Below are 19,163 nucleotides of genomic sequence, written 5' to 3'. Positions count from 1 at the left end.
TTTACCTATGAGATTAGTCAGACATAGATGCTAAATCTTCAATCACTTCATAGACATGCAGTACATGGCATTTAAATGTTTTAATATTAGTAATCCGTTGACATGAGACACTGTTGCCTCTGACAGCACTGTGCACTTTCCTGAAAATATGTTGGACACTGTTGTTGCTCCTTCTAGAGTTCATCCTTGCTTTGGCTAATGGCCTGTTGGGCAAAGAACTGCCCCCACCTTGACCACTGATTTGGACATGCAGTCCTATGTGCTTGCAGGATACAAATATAGAAGACTGTTCAACCTTGCCAAGTCAGGGTAAGACAGTCTTTCTACCTCCCTGCTGTTGTTGTGGTCTGTCAAGTTCTCTTGGCCTTAGCCAAAACTGGGTGTACCAATGTTGCTTGGGTGCTTGGGTGACTGTCCAGTTAGCCTGCTGTTTCTTTCCTCGCTACACGTTTTGGAAGTTGCCCATCTGCAATTCCTGTCTACCCTAGTATTGTTATTTTCCTTCTCAGGTCTTGATGAGGTTGAAGATTAAGCTATCACAATTATTATTCTCTCTTTCTAGTTAGATATATTAGGTACTAGACTTAAGTTTTCCAGCTTAGGACAACCCTATTGTAAACTCCATTATGCCTTTACCCTAGGACTAGATATATATAGGTCGTTTTGTCCTCAGTTTTCCTTTTCTTAGAGCACACTTATTATTCACTGTTTGGTATACAGTTTTGTATCAAGCCTAAATCTTTTCTTTAGACTAAAAGGGGAATTGTAGTGGGATATTCACTTTGACTCCTTCTGTGGCACTGACCACGCCCATTGGGGGTGGAGCCAGGGGCGAAAGTGACCTGAGGAACTAGGTCTGAGAAGGAGCCAGGAATGCTCTCTGCTAGCTGCATGGGGACAGGAGGACTTTCAGAGGCATCCTTGGGACCAGGAACCTGCTGGTGTCCACCTGTCTATGTTTTGAGTTATTTCTCCCTGAATAAACATCTGTTCAGCCTAATTGTTTATTCAGATCCTTATTAAATATCAAGTCATTGAATGATTAATTTACTTCAGAAGTATTCCAAGATATGTGGAGCAAGCTGACAATAGCAACACTTGGCAGGCTGAGTGAGGAGGACTGGAACAACTTCAAGATCAACCTGGTCTACATAGCATCAGACCAGAGAGGGTGATGCTGCAAAGCACCCCAACCAAGCCAGCAAGATAGATTGAGAGTGTCTATGCAAAGTACAGGAATTATCCATCAAGAAGTTCTGGTCCATTTTTTTTTTCTTTTTTGCTCATCTTCTATCTTTGGCATAGGACACTTCCACATTTTATGTCATGCAGATAACACCTTACACAACACTTACATTATGAAGTACTCCACACGGGTCTTGCAATCTAGGTCTCCCTGGCAAGGGAGAGTGGTCTCAAATTCTTTCAATCATATATTCCTAGCCCCTCATCTGCTGGTAAAACAGCTTTGAATCACCACACTAGGCTCTGATTTCTTCAGAAACTAGTGTTGTCAATTGAATTTACAAATACATTGTCTCATTAGAGAATTAATTTTTGGAGCAGTGCTAACATTGGTTCAAGTTTACTGACAGTTCTACTTTATTTGTCAGTCCCAGACCTCTTGAGAATAGGATTAGAAAACAGATTCTCAGCTTGTTAAATCAGGATTCCCCTAGCACCACAGCAAAATCCCACTCTACAATTAATGACACTTTTAGAAACTTTGTTTAAATATATTATGTGAACAGAAAACCTTTTAATCTTTTCTGATATGATCTTACCAATTAACAACTTTATTCAATCTTTCTAAGTAGTTTAACCAATTTGTCTTGTATCAGAACAAAATTTGCCAAAAGTTTAATATTCCACTTCCAATCTTGGGGAACATTTTTGTTAAACCTTGTCAATGACATTCCCTCATCTCTGTGATCTTAGTTCATAAAGGGAAACCCGGTGCAGAATGCTGTATCAGCTAATCCTCACATTTTACTTTCACACCCATGGGAGATATTCTCATTTTAGCTGACAGCTGTAAATTTTTATAATCACCAAGTGATATCTAGTGCCTGCAGTTTGCTGGCCACTTTGTCAGCTGTATTGACTTTGATAGCCAGGCTCTACCTAAAAGGACTTTTCAGGGAGAATGTTATGTCCACCCCCCCCCACCCACACACCCCACCGTTGACATAGGCAACACTATGGTAGGATACTTGCTTTCTGCAAAGCAAGCAGATAGAAGTCTGTGAAGAACAGTCATAGTACAATCAATTACACTGGTGAACAAGGACACTCATGATTTTCATAGGAGGGTTGTGTTAAAACAGTTTCCTCATGAAATAAGAACTCTCACATTTTCTCACTTATAAGTACCAAACCTGCTTTCCTTTTTGTATTCCGTGTTGATGTGCCCTCTGTGACACTGTAGAAAAAACAAGCCCCAGCAGTTATCTTTCCAGTTTCTCTTGGTAGGCATTATCAAGCATGTTGTGGGTCATATATAATTGGGGACTTCTTAACATTTGTATTAAATGTTTCATTTATTTTACATAATGGCCACAGTTTCCCCTCCCTCTTCTCTTCCCATTTCCTCCTCCTACCTCCTGTCTATACTCCTCCCCATCTAGTCCTCCTCCATCTCCATTCACAAAGGGGAAGATCTCCCAGCATCATGAACAAAGCATGACATTTCAAACTGAGACAGGACCAAATTCCTCCCCTTGTTTCAAGGCTGGGCTAGGCAAGCAGACATGGGGACTAGGTATCAGTTCAGAGTCTGTGAGCTCCCATGAACTCAGGTCAGCTCTCTGTGGATTCTCCTGCCAGGACCTTGAGCCGCTCCATCCTGGTTAATACAATACCTCCTCTCTTTCTTCAGCAGGATTCAGGGAGCTCCATCCAGTGCTTGGCTATGGATCTCAATCTTCCTGTTCCTTCATACCCACCTCTTCCCTCCTCTTCTCCCTTATAATTTCTTAACATGAAATATGAATTTGAGTGTCATATTTTAAATGTTTTTTTCAAAGATTCTTCAGATTTTCTATTTTTAAATGTTATTCAAAAGGTACGCAAATTTCATCTAATTTAAGTACATGGTTAATTTTCAATTCATTTACGAATATATGATATTTATGTGAAGTCTTTTCTTTTGGTTAAATTGTGTAATCTGAATTTGTTAGAAATCTCTTACTCAAATAACTTTTGCACTTTTGATAGTGATGCTTATTACATAAATCTGTTTGCAAGTTCTCTCTTCTGTCCTTTTGATCTCTATAGCCACTGTTCTATAGCTTTCTCTATCTGTTATCAAGAGTATTGAAAAATTCTCCAGACCCCTTTAAGACAATTATAATCCAATAAAAACTGAAAAAGTCTATAAAATTCATTTTTTTAAAAAAGGATAAAATGGAAAGGTCTATGAAAAAGATAGTCTGCAGCAATAATCATTATAGAAACACTAAATAGAATTAAATTCTATGTAGGTTATCAAAATATGGAGAACCCTGATGATGATAAGGATATGATATTCAGTAGTCTGAATATCAAACAGAACAATCATTAATGAAAATGGCAGCAGTCTCTCAAAGATTTACATAATAGTAATATTAATAATAATAAAAATAATATTAATAATATCTTCCTGAGGACTTCGCTCAGTGGGTACTATACTTGCCAATTGTGCTAGCCTGTTATGTGTCGAATTGAAACAATGCACTTTCTTTTGAAGAGAAATCCTCAACTGAGAAATTGTCCTCACTGGATGGGCTTGTAATGGATTCATCTGATTGATGATTCACTTGGGAGGTTCTCGCTTATTGTGGATAGTATCACCATTGGGCTAGTGGTCATGGGTGCTATAAGAAAGTAGATTTAACAGGACTTGGAAAACACACCAGTTGTCTCATCATAAATTTCAGCCTTAAATGTCTTGGATTGAGTTACTACCCAGACATCCTTGGATGATGATTATAAATGTAAGATAAAATAAATGCTCTACTCACAGAATTTATTTTAATCACGGTGTTTTATGCTACCAATAAGAAATTTAACTAAGACCCTGCTGATGAATGATAATTTTATTTTAGATAACCCATATAAAAATCCAAATGTGGATATATGTGTCCATAACCTTTACAATGGGTAGTATGTTAACAGGAGGAAATCCCAGTGAAAATCAAGGATAAAGCTCTGGTATTAGAGACCCTGCCTCAAAAAAATAAGGTAGATAAGCAATTGTAGAAGACTGCTCAAAGTCAATCTCTGATCTCAATATGAAGGCAGGTGTAGAAAGTGCATACATACATGCATCATGCACACACACACACACACACACACACACACACACACACACACAGAAAAAGAACAAACAAAAACAATTGTTGGAAATGACTATTTCTTTTGCTGTTTTATTTTTTTATTTAATTTTATATAACAAAATCCAATTAAATGAAAACAAACATTTATACACAATATTTGGGAATTTGGGCATCGTTCTTTCCAAACTACTTCCTGCTGGTAAGGGGCGCTGTCTTGGGGGATTAGAAGAAGATTCAGATATCCTGGCTGTAGTCTGTAGGGCTGTTTTGTCCAGCTGTTTTGAATGTAGGATCAGCTTGTACTCTGTTTCAGGCGGTCTGGCGTGATCAAACCACATTACTTTACACTATCATTGTACAATGAAAGTCTTGGACATTAAAAATGCTATGATCATATTGGAAATAATATATTTACAATTATGTTTTAATGAATAGTTAAATAATGTTAAAACATACAGTGTAATACTTCTATCTTAGACTTTCTATTGCTGTGAAGAGACACAACAATCATGGCAATTCATAAGGAAAATATTTAATTGGGGCTGGCTTACAGTTTCAGAGGTTCAGTCCATTATCATCGTGGCAGGAAGCATGGCAGCATGCAGGCTGATATGGTGCTGGAGAAGTAGCTGAGAGTTCTACATCAGATTGACAAGCAGCTCGAAGTTTACTGGCTTCATCTTGTAGACCTCAAAACCTTTCCTCATAGTGACAGTTCCTCCATTAAGGCCACACCTATTCCAAAAAGCCATGCCTCCTACTAGTGCAGCTCCTGATGGGTCTAGCATTCAAACAATGAATCTGTGGGGGCCACTCCCATTTAAATGTCCATCGTTCTCATCTTAAACAAAGTAAAATGATATGCTATATAGCATTTTGATGAATATAAAAATAATGTTTTGCTTATGTAGTCAACATAAAAGCTACTAATAGTATAATTTTATTTTGTCATGACTTAAATTATAAATTTAAAGAATGATTAATAGATTGTTTTTCAAAAGGTAGGGGTTGAGAGTATATGGATATGGCTATAAAACATATTACAAGGCACTCAGGTGCTTTACATTCCTATCACATTATGGTTTCATCAATAAGTGATACTTGAGAGATTTTGAATGTGAAAGCAACAAAGGAATATTAAGAATGTGTTAAAGAAATATCAGTTCCAGCTTCCTTTTTATTGTCATTTTGGAATTTTTAAATTTCTTTGTTGTTTTGCTTTTTTTTTTTATTTCTGCTTCTTTTAAACTTTCTGTACCCAAACCAACTTACTCACTCTGATAATACAAATTATCTTTATTGCTTGGTTTTTAAAAATAGATACTGCTGGGATGAAAATCATGGGAATATTCCACAATTTAGTTCAACACATTGTAGAAAGCTAACAGCAATCATATTATTTGAGTTTATCCTATATGGGCCACCTGCCAATGATAGAAATAACTCTATTAAAAAGAGCATTTCTTTGTAATGATGTTTGTTAAAGTGGGCTTAAGGGAGGAAATGCACTCTTACATATTCATGTGCTTGTTGAGTTCTTGGTCACTTTTGATGGCAGGGTTCCTACAGCCAAGATTCTGGTAAGCTAAATGATGTGGTAAAATTGTTTTATTTTTGCTCATAGGGAGTTGAAGTTGATGATAATGGACAAGATATAAATGATAACAGTGGCAATGTTATGAGAACAAAGAAAAATAAATAGTAATTTAACTTAGGTTGGTTAATTGTCTTTATCCATGGTACTTGCTATATAACAGAAAACTCTATAATTTTGTCTACATTCAAAGGTCAAATTGTGATGTATATAATTCTACTAATTAAGCATTTAATTGATTTTTTAACTAGGGCACATATTTTTTCCCAAATCTCAAAAACTCAATATTAGTACTTGTATGTTTGTTCCACAGGGCTTCTTAAGCAAAGTAAAATAAACTGAATGACTTAAAATAAAAACATGTTTCCTCACACATTTTAGGAGGCTGGCTTACCTCAAATGTCTATAAGAATGTATACTAGATTAGTTGGTTTACTAATAACATGAACCAATTTAAAATAACAATTTGAAAATTGGATTTTAGAATACTTTATAAGTTTTTGAACATTTCAAACATTATTCCTGACAGCACATACCAGCTACAGTTTTTAATAAGTTATGTAGGACTATTTTAAGGTTAAATTAAATTTCAGATTTCAAATTATCACTCAGACTTCAGTAATTAATTACATATATTGTTACATTATTTATTATAATAATTAATGTGCATTTTGAATTATGCATTCATAATGTGTACATGGGGAATAAATGTAGGTCTACAGGATACAAAGGGCCTGATTAGAAGAAGCCATAGAAGTTCTGTAATCCATCCTTCAGCTAGTATAGGATTTTTGTACATGCTATGGAAATGGTCCTGTGTCCAAGAACAGTACAGGAGAGAAGTCACATTCTACCACATGATAAGTAAACCACTTTATTTTAAAGCAGCCTCCACTCTTAACATCATTATGACATATGCCTCTTAGTGGTACCTATTCTCATCTTGGGTGCATGATCTTAAAACCTGAGCATAAGAGACACTACTGGTACTGATCTAGAAAAAACAGAAATACGTAGAATAAAGGACAGTCTTCTTGGCTGTGTAGAAGGATTTCAAGAACATTCCAAGTGTGTTTATATGCAATTAAATTTATCCAAATGTTTCTGGCTGTGAGGCTATAAGGAGGTCAATGGTGAACTCCACTGAATAGTTCTTAAAAGATTCGGATGCATGGTTGGTTTCCCCCTTTGCACTCCAACATCTCTTTTGTTCCTTCAGTTGTAGGGACAAGATACTACAAAGCAGAGACGGCAGCATCTTTGGGTAGAAGGTTAACCCTATAGTACAGCACTCTAGCACACAGTGAGATGATGTGATTCTCAACGGAAAATAATAGGGCTACAATTTGGAGGCTTTGCTCTGGGATGGAAATGTTGCCCATTAATATCTTGAATCATGCTAAATACTTTTAAAAGTCAGCAGACTAGGAGCATGGTGCTCTTTGATATTCCTTCAATGAGGCAATCTTATGTTGTTAATTACAGGCTGAGTAGCTTGTAAGCAGCCAATTAGTGACAGCTAGAAACTCTAATTTATATAGAGAGGTAAATATACATATTCTTGAAAACAAAGCTTCTCCAAAGCTTGTGAAACCACAGGAATAAGGGAAAATGTATTTTTTAGGGAACTATCAGAAAACTAAACAGAAATTTGGACAACTGACAAGAATTGAAAAGATATGTATTGGGTTATTGACTTAAATATGCAAACGAAGCTGAATGCATCTTCAAGGGAACCCATTTAAAGACACAAGAATTCTAAGTTAAGAGACCAATGTGTGCATTCCTCAGTAAGAGTAATAGCCAGTGAGTTAGCATTTTTCTCTGTTTCCTGAGTAACAAATAATTCCATTTGGAGCATTAGAGAAGAATCTATTGTAACATGATCCCAAAGTAGGAGTCGCTTCTACCTTGAACAATGAAAGGAAAGAACTTAGGGAATCTGTATTTTCTTTCTTTCCTTTTTTTTTTTTTTTCCAAATAGGCAGCAATGCATGCCTTTAAGGGAAGATGACACTAAGCCTAAATTGCAGAAGAGCATTTAAAAGAAATGCTGTGTACTCAGAAGCCAAGCCAGTAAACCAGGACTAAACTTCCCTATATAGCATGTAGGAGTAATCTGGTTTTGGTCTGAATAAACACAATTTAAAATCTTACCTTTATGATTTCTTATGTACAAACTATTCAATTATAGCCTCATTTTGACAAGCTATATTTCTGTACCAATTTATGATATATACATAATCCTACAAAACAGCTTCAGTTAATATTCTTAGAAATGGTAATCTTTGGTCACTAACAACACTTATCATTATCTGCATTAAGTGAGTATATAGATTTTATTCTTTATTTCACATTTTTCTGTTTAAAAAATAGCGCTAGAATTCATTCTGCCTTAAATTTTCCAAATATTTTGATTCACAACTGGATCAAATCTTGATTCTTCAACAGCCTACGTGGATCTACTTAATTTTCTGACGCCTATTGTCTTTCTGATTATACATTTTCTAGGTATCCATCTCCTTAGCAACAGTACATCTCCAGGTTCCTAACTGAGTCAGGTTAGTGGAGACAGATATGTGGCAATTCTGTGCCATTCTAAGGATCCTATTCTCCAGATATCTGTAAGAAAGCAGCACTTATGTTGACTTCAGAAATTTGCTCTGGTGTCATCTTTCCTAGGAACTATATAGAAATTACAATACAAAACCAACCTTTTGCCTTGAATTCCTTACATGTCCCAGTTTTATATTATTTTTTAATCAGTGGTACTTTTATACATCTGCTTCCTATATACAGTCTGTGTGATTATTCACAAATGTTCTTGCATGTTAAGTAGTAATAGAGCTAGTGGCTTAACATTCCTTTACCTTTATTTCTGAGAGACTACTAACAAATTATTCACAACAGTACAGCAGTCTCTACAGAGAACTAATGTTAACATCTTCCATTTTTCTGTATCATGACTACACTGCATTATTCTAAAGTTCTCTAATGATATTATAGAAAATAACTAAAAACAACGTTTTTATTTTGGACTCTGTCTTTTGGGTTGTATAGTCTGACACTTACTGGTAGAAGTTTTGAACATTTCAATTCAAATAAAGCAGTCTAGTTAATTTTGTTAATGAAATATGAATGCAAAATCTCAGGATCAGTTTGTTTTTCTGATTTTTGTTTTTATTTTTGATAAAGACAAACAATCCTATTATAGATAGAGGTTGTTGACTCATTCTTGAGTCTTTGGGAAAGGTGATACAAAGAGTGGTTGCAGCGAACCATCATGATGGGTAAGCAATGTTGGATGAAGATAAAATAACTTTGGGGTTGTTTATACAAGAGAGATGCTTTTTTTGGTGAGAATGTTTTGATATTGCATCAAAAACACTAGTATGCAACTTATGAGTCCTGTAACTTACCCAATTACAAATTTAGTATTCGGGCCCACATTATAATTCCACACGTTCTTTTTCTTTCCATTTTGTACTGTCTTTTCTATCTGCTCAAACTATAACACCCGTAGCCATGTGAATACCTCCACCTATGGGCTAAAGATTGCTTAATTCAAATGTAATAATGGAACTCTCACATGTGAAATATGATGTTGTGTTTCATTTAATTCCTGGGTTTTTAATTCCTGGATATTTATTCTTCCAGGTAGGGATACAAAGTAAAATAAGGGTATCCAAATAAACTTGAATGTTAGATAATTAGTAATTAATAGTAGTCACAAAATAAACTGATTTTATTTTCATATGAAATACAAATTTTGCTTGCATCTTATATCTTCATCTATTAAAATATTTGAGTTTATTTGCAAAATAAAGAACACTTTTCCCTAAGGACCTTGTCCTTATGCCGGTATGTCATCATATTTGCAAACTCATGTCTAGAGACATGAGACTGCCCCTACAATGAAGACTTCATTGTTTACATGTCAGTTCTGCTGCATTCTAAGAACAATCTGGTTAGCCTTACTGCTTTATCTTACATTCATATCCTATACATTTTTACACTTACTCTAAGCATCAATGACCAAAATAAAATCTCATTTTCCTTTCTCAATAATATTAATATTAGAAAAATCTAATATTAATCATACATTTTCTTTCAAACTTAGGGGACTTCTTATATGTATCTATAAATGACATGCCATCAGTGTTTCCACGGTACAAACTGATCCATGCTTTTCTTCTGAAGCATGTATTTGAACAATGGACACAAAGAAGTTTAATATTCATTAACTCTTTTAAAAAAAATAAAAATAAATATATAAATAAATAAATAAAACACTAGTTCTTGGAATAAAAAAAGTAATGATTTAAAGTTTTTAAGAATTTCATACTGCATGCAGCAGTCAACATGCCAAAACAGATGGGGGAAATTTCCCACATCTTTACCCTAGGTGATCTGCTAAAGGCAACCAAAAGTTGCTGAGAAAGATAGAATTGGTTTCCGATTCACCTAATAGAAAAGATAAGCTCTCAAAGACTTTCACTTTTGTGCAATACATACATCCCTTACTCTGATACACTTGACCCTTTTGCCAGGGTCCAGTCTCAGCTCAGGGTCAGGTGTTGAGATAGGGAAGGGGTATCAACACAAGAAAAATTCATGACAACCAGGTGGGTTGCAGTCAAGTGGCCCTGAGTAACTGGAGCTATCTTTATATTTCAACACCTTTTCCTACCAGACTCACATGAACGGCCTTGCTATTGGCTCCTATTCTTAACTTTTAAAAAATACATCATATTTTAAGGAACGTGTCATAATCACTATAAAACGCCGCCACTGTGTCTCTATATGCTTTCCCAAATACACTTCCCCACCTCTTATATAACCTTATTCTAGGCATGTAGTCCAGCAGTTTTGCTGGTTTGACAAAATGCTGAGCCAATCACATAAAGCTCTTATAGTAATTATGTCATCTGGCAGCTACGGTTACAAAGTTAAGCCATTGACACAGGCACAATGCTTTAACGGTAACAATATTCAAACCCGGGTAATTCTTTTATGTCTGCAAAATATGTTTTTTATACAGTTCCTCTCTCTACTAAAGGGTCCCATGACTCAATCTCCCTGTAAAAGGCAGACTTTGAAAAGACACTCTTTTCCCATCCCTCTATAGCATGCTTTATTCACCAATATAAGCTTCTGTATATGTTTCCATGGATCTATCCATTCCATATTTTGCATTGCATTTTTTCATCACATTATATTAGATCCTATAATTGATTCTGTATGCTTTGTGTCCAGGGAACTTACTCTCAACATTTGGCAATATGTATATTCCTGAGGCTTTTCCTATGTTCTCTGTGTGGATGCCTTACTCTCCTTTTCAGAACTGTGAGACATGGTTAATGTTTCGTGTGTTTTCTCGTATGTATATAAACTGTCTCTATTGAGTCACAAAAGTTCCCTGGATTGAGTTGTAGTTAGTAATTCCAAATAAGAGATTTGAGAAGCATTAGCCCCATGGTGAACATTAGGGGGAAATATTTGAGAAAGAACAAGATTTCCAGGGAAAATTACAGCTCTTGATGTGTGACTGACAAAGTAAAACTGAAAACCATCCAAAGAATCAACAGTATAATGAGAGAGAAAAAAGCCTTCAAGCTGCAAGACTTTTGCAAATTCCTATGCTGCCCAGTAGTCTGTAGTCCTTGCCAAATGAGAATGCATTTCCATGAGTACTTTGCCCCAAGGAAACCCACTGGACAATTAATCAATAATATATTGATCTGGGCCTAGGTTTCACAGCTCTCATCACCCTTTGAATTCATCTCATGTTGAAATAAGGGAGGGAATAGGATGAGTAGCAGCTTCTTGGTTTGGTACCTGTGGCTTCATTAACAACTCCTATTTCTGGCCATTGAGTCTTTCTAATATAAGCTGAGGTCCAGAAAAGACTGTTTCATTTGATTAAAGCAGATAAATGACCTCTCAGTTTATCACTAATGTTAAATATCTCAGTTTTATTGTTTTAACAATTATAGGTTATAGTTTATTATTTGACTTCTTCTTATAATCCTACAATATTTTTGGTCTCCATAATTATGATGCTATAAGAGGTCAGACTTAATATTTCTAATATATAGTAGGTTCTTTTAGAATATTGGCTTTGGAATGAATAGCCTTCAAATTTTAATAAGATTTACATGCAAACTCCATGTAAAACAAATTAAAAGGGTAAATATCATTTTATATTAATATCAATTTCTGTGGGAATAGTTGCTCTATAGTTAGAAATATGCTTTTCAAAATATCAAATTCATTACAGAGCTTTCATCTTACATATGGGTTATTGCCTTGCATCAAGTACTTAGATGATTTTATTTGTTAAAATTGTTTCAGTCAATAAATATAATTTGATCATTTTTTGCTTGTCCTCAATTTTCCTTGTATTAATTGTAGCACTAAGAATTCCTAAAGGAAGTGTCATTCTTAAAACAGAGGCAGAAACAAACTGAAAAAGTAATCAATTTGTTAGTGAAATTAATCACTTGACATAAGTAGATTATATAGTAATCTCTCAAAGGGTGAAAAAGTAACATTTAATATTTGAATGGCATTTATTTTTCTCTCTAGATAGAGCATTGTACTTATTATTTCATAATATTTATTCAGAAGCCATTTATGCTATAGATAGTTACATGATATGATTTATATAATATCACATAACAAAAATCTTTAACGATAGGAAAGAAGAGAAAATCTAACAATCATAAATATTTCTTAAAATGTCAATGTTTATACATATATATATATGTTATGTGCCTATGTATGTAACTTTTTGAAAAAAGTATAAATAAAAATTGTTTGTCAAAACATTGGGTCTTTTCACATATTTTAAATTCTCCATAAATAAGTCATACTGTCTATATACTTCATTATCTAGTAGCTACTGTTGTAGATAAAAAGTGCTGAACAGGGAGGGAATTTTAAAATATGAGGAGAACACAATGATTTCTCATTATATAGTTGTTTCTCTACCTTATACTTTAGAGAATATATTATATTTCTGAACAACTAACTACCTATAAGACATAGTGCTATCTGGAAATCAATAGGCAAGAATATCCTAAACTTAAGTGAACACCATAGGTAGTCATGTAATAGGAAAGGATTAATGCTTTTGAAGTTTTTGGCCAATGGAGTCTCATAGACCCCACAAAAGTTACAAGATATTACCAATGCTATTATCCATCAGTATTTGACCACAAGACCTTATTCCCAAAGGGAAGACATTCTTGAGTCATAGAGCATGGAAAAATAAAAAGGGTTTTAAAGTGGAAGCTCATCCTACTGGTTAGCATTCATTCATATTACTGGAAAGTTATATGGAAGCAACTAAAGGAGAAAAGTAATCATCAATATTAAATTTTCTGAAATTAAATGATTTCTTAGCTAAGTTATTATGGCTGATTTCAAAATTTTAAGAAACATGTCTATATCCATAAAAACTTCTATGAATTCTTTTTCCATGACCAAATCATCATTTATCCAAATGGGTAGTATTAGCAGCTACATATAATCTACTTAGAACAATAAACATGGCAGTTGTACACAATTGATCATTCTGGTATACTATATCCACTTCAAATTTTATACTTCATTTATATTTATGTTAGCATCTGGATATCATCATATAGAGGTATCAAAGAAAGACTAAGTACAATCTAAGAAATGCATTTTATACAACATTGTATGGTGCAAGTAATAAAATAAAGAAAACTTACAAATTCATATAATTATATATAATTATAATTCATCTTGTTATATACAATAGTTGGCATAATTGCAGACTTCTAAAATGGTATTTTTTCTCATAAAAGATGCCTTAAAATAGTTTTGAGAAACTGTCCTCTCAATAAGACTTCTCACTTCTTTCTCCATGGTCTAGCTTGGTGAAGCTTCCTGGTATCTTCTTTCAGAATGGATCCCCAACTTTCCAAATATAGCCCAGGTCAAACATCCTGTGCCCTAGTGTAGGCCACTACAGCCTGCCCCACAACTTACTCTGAAGATTCTACTAGTAGTTGCCCTATCTTCTATCACCCAAAGTCCCTTATATACTGCATCTAACCTCTATAGCCAGTTATGTTTCATGCATCATTCTCAAGTATCTAGAAAATGAGTCTCTATGGCCCACATAATCCACATACCCTCCCCAGCCCACCATATCTTCCCAGGGTCCCACAAATAGTGTGCCAGATAAATGTGATCTTTCTTGTTTTCACCAGAAATGAGTCTAGGCTTGAATAAAGTACTACTTATCTATCCCCAAACCCTTAGACAATTCCCATGCTACATTCAATCATTAACCCAGCAAGATCTTCACCCACACTCCTGGATAGGTTCAGGGGACACATCCTATTCACTTTCCCAGTTCTATCTCACCCCTGACTTTCTTTCACCCAAGCCACTTTCAATCTCTATGCCCAATATTCCCATACATCCTTCTTTCTACACTAACATACTTTGTCCATATCAGATTCAGAACATAGAAAAGAAGTTTGTATACCCAGATATAATTACAAGACAATAAGAAAAATTAAAGAACCATCTCTCCAAAACTGGCCAGTCCTATAGCATTTTTGCCTAGAAGAAGCCTTAGCCAAAAAATTCTAAAATCAATCATAAACTTCATGAAACAATTAAATGAGCTTAAGAAAGACACATGGGTCCAGCTTAAAGAAATTCAAGGTAAAAGCTTAAAGAAAATAATAACCTGACTGGTATTCAAAAAATACACAAATTTGTGGAAATGAAGGATATGAAGACTAAAACCCAGGACATGATAATGAAATTAAATAAGAGAGAAACACTGAAGAGGGTTCAAGTTGAAATTAAGATATAGTTGAAAAACTTGATAACACAACTCAAGTATAAAACACAAAGCTCTTACAAGTAGAATGAATCAATTAGGGGATGCAATAACAGAACAGATGATAAAATAGAGTCCAGAATAGATGAGCAAGGAATCAGAATAATTTTAAAAAGACAGGAAAGAAAACAACAACAAAAAACCAACCTCAAATTGTAAGCATAGATGAGAAAGAAGAACCATAAGTCAGTGGCATAGACCAATTCTTATACAAAGTCATAGGAGAAAACTTCTTAAAGCTAAGAAAAGGCAAACCCATACAGAATCCCAAATAGACAAAACCAGAAAATAAAAGCATACCCCTGGCCTTTTATAGTTTAAACACTAATTATGAATAATAAATGAAATTTATTGAAAACTAAAAGAGAAAAGAGTTAAATGATGTATAATGAAAAACTTATCAAAATAATAACTGTTTTCTCAATAGACACTTAGAAATCCATAGGTTCCTGGAAAGATACATTTCAATATATAAAATACAATGACAGGCAGCCTGACCTAATCAACTCAACAAAAATACCAGTTATAATTGAAGGATAAAGAAAAACTTTTCATAATACAAATAGCATCAAAATTTATAAACAACAAGAAGACATTACTTTACTAAATATATTATGCACCAAACTTTTATACACTCAGTTTCATGAGAAATATATACCCCTGGATTTTAAAACACAGTGTAACATTAGGATATTGAAAATATGAGATTTAAGTTTCCTACCTTCTTCTATAGACAGGTTATCTAGAAACAATTAAAAAGAGAAACATCATGATTAGTGGTCATCATACATCAAATGGATATAACATATCTACAGGATATTTCAGCCAGACATCAAAGACTATGAATTCTACTCTGTAGTAAACAAAAGCTCTTCTAAAATCTACCATATCCTGGGGTTTTAAACAAATCCTTTCAAATTGGAAAGGACTGGAATGACTCCTTTATCCTATCTGACCACAAATCAGTAACATTTAAAACTGATAGGAAATAAATCTTTAGCAACAAACTCATGAAAAGGAAACAACTTATAACTAAATAATGAATATATCAAAAATGGAACAAATAAAAAAAGAATTCCTGGAACTAAATGAAATTTCACCATCCCTGGGATGTATTCAAAGTAATATTAATAGGTAAATTTATGTTTCTAAGTGTCTATATTAAAAGATAAAAAAAAGATAGAGCATCAATATATGATTCAATATTGCAACTAAAATACTTAAATAAACAGGAACAAACAAATCCAAAGCAAGATAATATCAGAAAACATAAAATTAGAGCAGAAATATATTAAATAAAAGCAATAAAATGAATGAATTACAAGATAGAGAAATAATTCAGCCATTAATGGATATGCTTAACCAAAATCATAAAAGTAAGTCAGTCTAAGATCTGGTTCATTGAGAAGGTATCAATATTGACAGGTCATTGGCCCAATTAATAAAAAAAGAGAGAAGAAAATTAACACAACCAAAAATAAACAGGGAAACATTACAAGGAAAAGGAAAGAAATTAAGAATATTATAATGGAAAGTTTTTAAAATTGTACTCCATTTATCTGGAAAACTTAAAACAAATGTATGAATTTCTATATTCAACCAAATCAACAAAATATACCAAAAAGTATACAGCAACCTAAATGCATCAATAACAAATTATGAAATTGCAATAGTGATTAAAAAGCCTTCCAGAGGCACAACATACCTAAGCCTTCCAGAGGCATAACATACCTAAACTTGTTGGACACTTTGAAAGCAGTGCTAAGAGGAAAGTTCATAGCACTAAGTGCCCACATAAAGAAACTGGAAGATAGTCACATTAGAGACTTAATAGCATACCTGAAAGCTCTAGCACAAAAAGAAGCAAACTCACCCTGGAGGAGTAGATGCCAGAAAATAATCAAATTGAGGGCTGAAATCAATAAAGAAGAAACTAGGAAAACAATACAAAGAATCAATGAAACAGAGTTGATTCTTAGAGAAAGTCAGCAAACTAACCAACAGGCAGAGAGAGAACATGAAAATTAATAAAATAAGAAATGAATGGGGGGCATAACAACAGATACTGAGGAAATCCAAAGAATCATAAGGTCATACTTTGAAAACCTGTTATCCAAAAAAAATTCAAAAATTTCAAGGAAATGGACAATTTTCTGGATAGGTATCACGTACCAAAGTTAAACAAAATACAGATAAGCAATTTAAATAGAGCTATAACCCCAAAAGTGGGGGAGGGAAGCAAAACGAGCCCAGGACCAGATGGTTTCAATGCAGAACTCTACCAGAAATTAAAGAAATGCTAATACCAATGCTCCTCAAATTGTTCCACATAGTTAAAGCAGAAGGGACTTTGCTAAACTCTTTTATGAGGTTATAATTACCTTGATACCTTAAAGCACAGAAAGATGCTACTGTTCTTACTATAGTGTAACAACTTTGGCTTTCTCAGTCTGAAAAGCATCAAGGTTAGTTAATATGAAACTACAGTCACTGAGACCATGTTCTGTGTTTATCATATGAGCAGTTATGAATGCATGTCTGCTGCCTCACAAGATAATTGCTTGCATTGTGGAAATGCTCCCAATTATTCCACAACCTTTTATTCATGCCGTATAAAATCTGTGTTTAGTAAAATCCTGAACACCGTGCCCTAGAAATATGTTCATCGCTGTAAGAAAACTGCCTACTCGTTTTCCCATGTAGAAGTACTTAACACAAGTCAGAATTGGATGCCATTCTCACGGTACTTATGGATTTTACATAACTTCTCAATATAGTTACCAACTCCCAATATGCAGAGTGTCGTCTCACACATTGAGACTGCTAAATTCATCCCTGATGATACAGAATTAATTTCATTATTTGTACAACTACAAGAAACCATCAGAAATAGGGTGTGTGTGTGTGTGTGTGTGTGTGTGTGTGTGTGTGTGTGTGTGTGAGAGAGAGACACATCAGATCCTATATGGGTCTGCCAGGTCATCTAGCAGAAAATTGATTGTTTATTATTAGGAAATGTGCAGAAGGCCTCAGAATTTCTCAAAAAAAAAAAAAACACCATATAAATAGTGAAGGTTTAAATAAGGATTTTTCCATCACTTGGGAACAAGCTAAAAAATGTACTATTTGGTCATTATACAACCAAACACCTTTACCAGCAGATGGTAATCCTAAAGGTATACACAGAAATTAAATCTGGCAAATGGATGTAGTTCACTTTGCAGAATCTGGAAAATTAAAATAAGTGCATCATACAATAGACACATTTTTAGGGGTTCAATGGTCCACTGCTCTAAGCTCTGAAAAGGCTGATTCTGTTATAACACACCTATTAGAGGTAATGGCTATTATGGGTATACCTGCACAATTAAAAGCTGGCAATTTTTCAGCATATGTCTCCATCAAATTGAAATAGACTTTTAAATATTATAGCATAAAGAATATAACTGGTATACCACACAATCCTACAGGACAAGCATTGGTTGAGAGATCTCATTGAACTTTAAAGAAAATGCTTTATAAACAGGTAGGGGAAACAAAGACCACCAAACACAGATTACATAATGCTTTACTAGCATTAAACTTTCTTAATGCTAATTAGAAAGGAAAAGGGGCTATAAAAAGACAGCGGGCAATAGAAAAAAAATATCTTCTGAACTAAATCAGCCAGTGGTGAACTTCAAGGATGTATTGACCTCAGAATGGAAACCAGGATATGTGTTACGTTGAGGTAGGTGTTTCACCTTTGTTTCTACAGGAGAAGAAAAGCTTTGGATACCATCAAAGTTGATCAAGATATGGTTTGAACAGGAGAAACTTCTCGAAGAGGAGAAATGATATGTCATCCTCCAAGGTATATACCACGAGTTACATGGGGACTTCAGAAAGGTAGAGGGAGTGTTTTGGTCTTGTCTTTACTGGAAGACAGAAAATACCCATCTTCAAAAAAGCAAATAGACACCGAATTTACAGATGCCTAAAGAAGAGAGAATAGCTATCCAGAAAGAAACACCATACAAAGAAGAATCTAATATATGGTAAAATACTCATACTAAACTCTTACCTCTTGACTTTTTCCAGCACAATCGTAGTCCCAATTCACTGAAAAATCAAGCCTGGCTTTGGAGTTGGACTCGGCCATTGGTGTAAGACAGAAAAAACAAATCTAGAACTACTATTGTCTTAATTCTGTCTTCTCTAAAATCCTAATTTTCCTCATCCTTGATTTCACCCTTATTATTACCTTTCCCTCTATGTTTACCTATGGAAGTTAAACTTTCTGTGCTGATATTAACATTTAAGTTCATCAATTGAACGAAAAATTCCTAACAATAATATTGAACTCTCCAGAAAGGAGACGGGGCCC

General features: G+C 34.3%; 1 pseudogene; it reads right to left on the bottom strand.

Annotated features, from left to right (window-relative positions):
* The window catches only part of LOC127235246 (protein disulfide-isomerase A3-like), a 29,516-nt pseudogene extending 10,578 nt beyond the window's left edge, over positions 1–18,938 (bottom strand).
* Positions 18,939–19,163: the final 225 nt, after the last annotated feature.

Source organism: Phodopus roborovskii, unplaced genomic scaffold (genome assembly GCF_943737965.1).
Source record: "Phodopus roborovskii unplaced genomic scaffold, PHOROB, whole genome shotgun sequence".
Lineage (NCBI taxonomy): Eukaryota > Metazoa > Chordata > Mammalia > Rodentia > Cricetidae > Phodopus > Phodopus roborovskii.
Note: the sequence above shows the minus strand (reverse complement) of the source record. Positions and strands in the feature narration are given on the sequence as shown.